The following is a 7,635-nucleotide window of genomic DNA, read 5'->3' on the forward strand; positions in this document are numbered from 1 at the left end:
GCTATATACAGTATAATCTGACTCCAATAAAGTCTGTTTCTCCCAACAAGGATGCTCAAAATTAGCCCACTGCTGGCCACAAGTTAATTATCACACGCCCACGACCTAAAAATGTGTGGCAATGTGATTATTATGTTGTCGGCATGTGATTTTTTTTTTATCCCATGTCACCGGACGGGCTCCATATAAAGGTATTCTAGAACCATAAAAATTGTGAAATAGTTCAACTGTCCAGAATACATGTATTTTAGGCAAAAGAGAAACATTTATTACTGTAAAAGACTGACTCCAGTAACCTCAAAGTTCTTTACTAACATGTTTTACATGTGATGACCACATGTGGTTAATGCTGTGTGACTTTGAACAGAGCTGTAGAATTAAACTTCCACAGATCATCCATTCAGGGGTYATTTTATCATTTATTCATTCTCAAAACAGACGTAACTTGGCTTTTRTTTTGACAGCATCTCAGTTTTACATAACATTCAATCATCAAGTTAAATTATTGCAGGTAAAACCTGCTCTAATCTCGTTATGCACATGTGTAATCACAATAAAGGCATTCTATTCTATTCTATTATTCCTTAAACTGTCCTCTAACTTTATAACAATAATCCTGATGAAAAAAATCTACCACCTACATAAATGCTAAATTATACTAAAGAAGTGAACGTTGACCCCTCTGATCAATAATAACTATCAATCAAAACACATCCAGTAGTTTCTACTTCARCTGGTCCAGCCAATTCTGGGAGGCCCGAGGTCAGAGCCCACCTGTTTGACTTGGAGGGGCTTTTATCTTAGCATTACCTCAGCACAAGAGTTCTCATGGTACCAAATACAGAACTGAGAATGGAACTTTGAAGAAACTCACCACAGAATCAGAGAAAACCCAGGAGCATCAGATCAGTTTTGTGCACGCAGGCAAAAATTTACTGAGATGAACAAAAAGTAAGAGTGTAGTGAACTTCCATCAGTCCATCCATTATCTATACCCATTTCTTCCTTTGAGGGTCACAGGGGTCACTGGTGCCCATATCCAGCAGTTCCTGTGCGAGAGGCGGGGTACACCCTGGACAGGTCACAAGTCCATCACAAGTGAACTTAAAAAAGATGAAAAAAGGGATATATTTATATTTAAAAAATCTAAGACAAAATACAATTGCTTCTAAGTAGTCTAACCACAGTGAAGATCCCCCAAACACACCAAACTTGAATCTGAAAATAATAAAAATAAGAGTAAGTAAGATAAATGCAGCAGCTCTAAACCCTCCAACACAACCAAGGGCAATAGGAAAGTCAGTGGTAACCTGCTGTCTGCATCCCATTGCAAAAAACCCCCCAATTCAAAAAGCCTCTTGTCTGTCGTGCAGAGGGTTTTTCTAAACTTCAGTGATGATTATTCATAAACATGCATAYGCCTCCTTTCATGCATCTAACCAAGGAACTAACTACAGATTACATCATTTCATGATTCTTCATAGTGTCTAATGTTACAGACACCTCCTCGTAGACAAAAGGGAAAAAAAAGAATGATTTCACAAACCAACAAAGGCGTGCTAAAGCTGTTTTAGTGTCTCTGTCTGATGTTTGTGTCACATAATTGTGATTTATACAAAGGTATGAATGTTCCTCAAGTTTCCAATTCTGGGCCCATGGACCTCTTAACAAATACCATGAGTTGCGTCTACCATAAACTAGTTGATCTTTTTATGTTGTGTCAGTCTGAAGTTAAACGACTTCTTTTTCCTTTTTCTTTCGCTCAAGAGCCTATTTTTTATCAAATGTTATGAAAAAGTGACATTCTTTCCTCCTTACACCCAAGGAAATTTCTTACATTTTCTAATTCAGTTTAATTTATTATGACCCTTGCACGCGAAGCGTAAATGGTAGTCAGTGATTTTTACAGTGATTTTTGGTCAACTGTAGCACAAAAACGGCTGCACCAATCAACATGAAATTTGGCAGGACTGTAGATGAGTCCGACCTACACTGCACCAGCCAACGGTTTTATGATAGACCCCATATTTGAGGAGGGGGCTCCTTTCAAAGAGGGGGTGTCAGGACATGCAAAAATGCTTATAACTCAGAAACTGTTCAACATTAAAGCTTCGAATTTCTTTTGTTGTTTAGCTTTGATGAAGCTCTATCCATCAGGCCCACTAATCAGTGCCCCCCACCCCCTGGACCCCCAATTTATCTGAAAAAGGGGTATCTGGACATACAAAGACGGTTATTGTTCAAAACTATCATCCAAACAAAAAGAAAAGAAAGACCCCCACCCAAACCACTACAATTTTGGGATGCACCTATAGCATGACTTTTATTGTAAATAAAGACTTCTGAGTTCTGGTGGATTTGTGTGTGCAGGGGTCATTATGTTACCATATGCTGTGTCTATTTTATAGAGCATCAAGTCACAACCAACGTCCTCTCAGGACACTGTGCACAAAAATTAAAAAAACAAACAAACAGATTGCGTTGAACCTTCAGAAACAGACCATATCTATCTTTAAGTCTCATGTTTTCTTCAAGCAGCACTTTGACACACATCACTGTCTTTATGAGTCAGGTCCAAATGAAGAAAAACCAAACTCCTCGCAGCTAAGTTTCCGCTCTGGTTGAACCTGCTCATGTTGACCACCCCCGTTGGTTGTATCAGACCACCCCCCCCCCACACACACACACACACACCTCCTCCCTCCTGACAGGATGTATATGTGGTCACATCTGTGATGCAGTTTGTTTTTTTCCTGTCCTCTTACCGTCAACATTCTCATGTGCATTTTATCATTAGTATAAATGAGCTGAATACACAGTCCTACTTTACCCCTCACAAAAATTACAAATACAGGTTTGAGTCACTGATCCTGATGAGCTGAAGCTTCACCTGTGAGAGGAGCTTGTGAGAGGGTTGGTGGGAGTCTGACTTTACAATGTGTCTGAGAGTTTCTTCTTCCCAAATGTGCCTTTATTCTTCTGGTTTTATTTTATGAACTTATTATTTCAAAGGCCAAATTGTAAGCAATGTAATGAGGTTTTTGTTGTCAGCGTTGAACTGCAGAAGCACACAGGAAACTTTCCTGGTACATGTGACAGATTTTCTTCTTTACAATTATTTTAAAAAAACACAACTTAACTTTCAAGCACATCTCTATTTTATACCTCTTGAGCTCTTCACTTGCTTTATAAAACAAATGCTGAACTCAAGGGTGAGGAAATAAAAATAAAAATGAGGGACAAAAACTTATAGTAAAGGTCTTATGTGAGGGGCAAAGTGTTGATAAGTGGGCAGTGATGTAAAAAGCTTTAAAAAAGCAAAAAGGGCAGATAAGTGCAAAATAAAACTGGAACATACATCCTGACAGGAAGGTTAGATTCATATTTTTGAGTAATCTTGTGCACAGTCAGACAGACTAACACTACTGACAACATAACCACCATGTAATAATTCTTTGTCCGTATCAGTGGTCCAGATGTGGTCTACAAGTCAAGTACAACACGCACAAGTGTAAAAATAAAACGACTCAGGATGTGGTGATACATTTAGCTCTCCAAGTGACACAGAATTTATCTCGAAGTGATACCACGACAAAAGCAGCAGGAAGGCCCTAACTTGTCCAGACGCTCAACATGCCCAGACAACAGCAAAAACTCATCTAATTACTGTGCGGGTGTACCACTGCTGAAATGACAGCAATAATAAAAAACACCTAGTGTATATGTAGGTGTGTGTGTGCTTGTGTGCATGCTAGTTTGTCATTCTGTTAGTAAAATATGTAATAAAACAGTGCTTAGATTTGTATGAAGGCATTATTTTTCTAAATTAATTTCCACACCAGCTTAGTGACATAGTCTCTCCACAGTGTTCTGGGGTTTTCTCCGGGGTCTCCTACTTAGTTGGACATGTCCAGAACATCTCCTTATGGAGGTGATACTCAGAAAAAAATGACACCACACACAGTGGCTTTGTTTGAGGAAGTAACCGCAAACGCACATGTGTTGCATGTGTGATTCTGATGTCTTTGTGCAATCTGAAACTATAATTATTATATGACCTACTTGTTAGATCCAGTGTTTACATTTAATCTCTCCTCTTGACAGATTCAACCAAAACCAATGTAAGAGTTGCACCCACATTGGTCACTAACAATAGAAAACGTTTGACTCTAATAGTTCATAGGTTGCCTTCTAGCAGGATGCCAAATCATCAAATCGTCTTCATTTTGACAGATTCTCTTGGTGCAGTGTTTTATTTATGGAGTGAATCAATGAGCAGATGGTAAAATAAACTTAAGCTGAAATTAGAGCAATAACCTGTAAGGAGAGCTTACCAGACCTTCACTTCCTTAGATTTCTTTACCAAATCTGTGGGTGGATGAGGGTTTGCTGGCCTTTGCTGCAACTGGTTCAGGTAGTTCTGGCCAAGGCTCAACACGTATCTCATGGCGTCACCTGTTGACACGTAGAGTGCTAGCACGTTGTTGACTGTTGCAGCAGAACGTCTTTCCTCCCATCTCCACTACATRGGATTGTGATGTGTTGTGTGGCTAAATTACCCCTCCTTTGGTCCACTTGTGGTTTGCCAAAATATGGAATAATCTGGACTTAATTTCCAGGTTACAGGGCTGGGAGATGGTTGCTTGCTCGCTTGTGATCATAGTAGAACTTGGTTTGGTCTTGATCAGAAGGCACCTGACTTTCAATGAGTTGTAAGCTTTGGGTGTGAGTAAACCATGGGCAGAGGCCTCCTGATGTGAGGCCACCATCCCATGAGGAGTTGAACAGGTAACAACCCCACTGACTTAAGTGTAATAGTTCTGTAGTCTAATTGCACAAGGTGTTAAAAGACTGTCTGGACTGCACATTCTGCTTCATCATTAGATTGTGGTGCATGAGATGATGATGCTTTGTGCAGGATACTGGGCAGGATACTATAACTCGAACAGAACTCTTTGAACTCCTCTGATGAATACTGAGAACCACAGTCTGTGGAGGGAATGCCATCTGGCAAACAGAGCATTCAGAGCCTGTATTACCCTTCGACTGTGCTGATTTTTCAGTTCATCTGCTTCAAGGAATTTTGAGTAATAATCCACTAATGYACTGTACTGTTTTCCACAAAACTCAAACACAGGTCTGGTGCTACCTCATCAAATGGTCGCTCTGCAGCCTTTGTTGGCATAACGGGCTGCCTGGGGCATCTGTTGAGCTCACTTGCAACTATTTTTAACCATATTTTTCATCTCAGAACTCATGCCTGGCCAGTACAGTACTTCACAATCATGCTGTTTATTTTTTACCATTGCTTGGTGAGATTGATGTATGGGCTCTAACGTGTGCTCACAAATTGGTCAGCACGAACAGATATTTCAATTCAATACAAAAAGATCAAAAAAATTATATGGGCTACAAACACAAATCAGAGAAAATAATAAAAATTTACAAATGTTCAGATCCTCTGTGATTAATGAACAACATTGCAGTACCAAATAAGTCAAAGGTGGATGAGGACAATGCCCCAAACATGTAGCCCATGGGTAAACTCTTGGGATCAGTCACAGTCATCCGGAAGCAAAACCAGAGCTGGCGTTATCCAGGAGGTGCAGTTTATCCGTCCATCCATTTTCTTCCTCTTGTCCGGGGTCAGGTCGCAGGGGCAGCAGCCTATGCAGAGAGACCCAGACTTCCCTCTCCCCAGCCACTTGGACCAGCTCCTCTGGGGGAATCTCAAGGTGTTCCCAGGCCAGCTGAGAAACATAGTCCCTCCAGCATGTCCTGGGTCTTCCTCTGGGACTCCTCCCAGTGGGACATGCCCGGAACACCTCACCAGGGAGGCGTCCAGGAGGCATCCTAACCAGAAGAACCACCTCAACTGGCTCCTCTCAACGTGGAGGAGCAGCGGCTCTACTCTGAGTCCCTCCTGGATGACTGAGCTTCTCATCATATCTCTAAGGGAGAACCCAGACACCCTGCGAAGGAAACTCATTTTGGCCGCTTGTTTCCATGATCTCATTCTGTCAGTCACTACACAAAGCTCGTGACCATAGATGAGGGTAGGAACTTAGACTGACCGGTAAATCGAGAGCTTTGCCTTCTGGCTCAGGTCTTGCTTCACCACGACAGATCGAAACAGCGCCCGCATCACTGCAGACACAGCACCAATCCACCTATCAATATCCCGCTCCATTCTTCCCTCATTTGTGAACAAGACCCCGAGATACTTAAACTCCTCCACTTCAGGCAGGACTTCCTCCCCGACCTAGAGAAAACAACCAACCCTTTTCTGGCTCCAGACCATGGTCTCAGATTTGGAGGAACTGATCCTCATCCCGGCCGCTTCACACTCGGCTGTGAACCGCTCCAGTGAGAGCTGGAGATCCCGATCTGATGAAGTCAACAGGACCACATCATCTGCAAAAAGCAGAGATGCAATCCTAAGTTCACCAAAATGGATCCCTTCAACATCTTGGCTGCCCCTAGAAATTCTGCCCATAAAAGTTATGAACAGAATCGGTGACAAAGGACAACACTGGTGGAGTCCAACTCTCACCGGAAACGAGTCTGACACTACCAGCAATGCAGACCAAGCTCTGGCACTGGTTGTACAAGGACCCAACAGCCTGTATCAATGGGTCTGATACAGGCTGAAACTATTGCTGAAACTCTTCTAAGATAATAATAAAAAAAATCTCACAATACGTTAGAATGCAATCATTGTATACTTTAATAAAAACACCCAATAATCTTCTGATTTGATTATTTTAGTCCTACTGATAATAATGTCACCAGCTGATCACTCTGTACTTTAACAGATGCTGTAAATTACATTAATTAGTGGTAAGCTAGCTGTAGCCAGTAGCTAACAGCATTAACTTTACACAGGATAAATCTGTCCTGTGGAGAGATTAACTTACTTTCTGTTTCTCTGTAAAACATCTCCTAATGTTGTGTGTCTGTGGAGGGATACAATCACACACACTGCCTTCTAGAAGCAGCTAGAAGTTAGTTTTAGGTTGAATATTTGCGCTCCTGGAATTCACCGTCATCTTCCTCCCATCTAACCCGATGGAGGCAGTCTGACGTCGGTCAGCTGCACACCGGCTGCTCGCTCCTACTGGTACCAGGTGATACATTCAGCCTAACCTCGACCCCTTTATCTCAGAAAATATCTGTTMATTTAGCTGCATCTCTCACAAACATTTTCCTTTTCCATCCATCTCTTTCTTTCTAACATGTTTTTACCAGTGCAGCTCACCTCTTTTCTCTTTTTTAATTTGGGAGGAGCACACCTGACTGCTCCGTTTGTTTGCAGTTTCTCCCGGCTCCACAGWGCTGCTGCTGTTTACAGGTAGAGAGAAGGTTGGTGMAAAAACAYRGACTGGATAACAACCTGGCATGTCCCTGTGTGTAACACCACGGGTTGTGGTGAAAACGTGGATTGGATTAACATCAATACTTGTATTTTTATAATGATAAACTGGACTGGAGTTGAGTTTTTGGCGTTTGTCAGTTCTCAGCATGAGAAAGTGGAGGTGTGGCATGAGAGCGTGTAAAACTCTTATGCTGCGTTCACACCGAACGCGATTTCAGCTTCAAAATCGCAGCCAACGCTGAAGTTGGTCGCTTGTGCAC

This window comes from Austrofundulus limnaeus, unplaced genomic scaffold (genome assembly GCF_001266775.1).
Source record: "Austrofundulus limnaeus strain Quisiro unplaced genomic scaffold, Austrofundulus_limnaeus-1.0 Scaffold169, whole genome shotgun sequence".
NCBI lineage: Eukaryota > Metazoa > Chordata > Actinopteri > Cyprinodontiformes > Rivulidae > Austrofundulus > Austrofundulus limnaeus.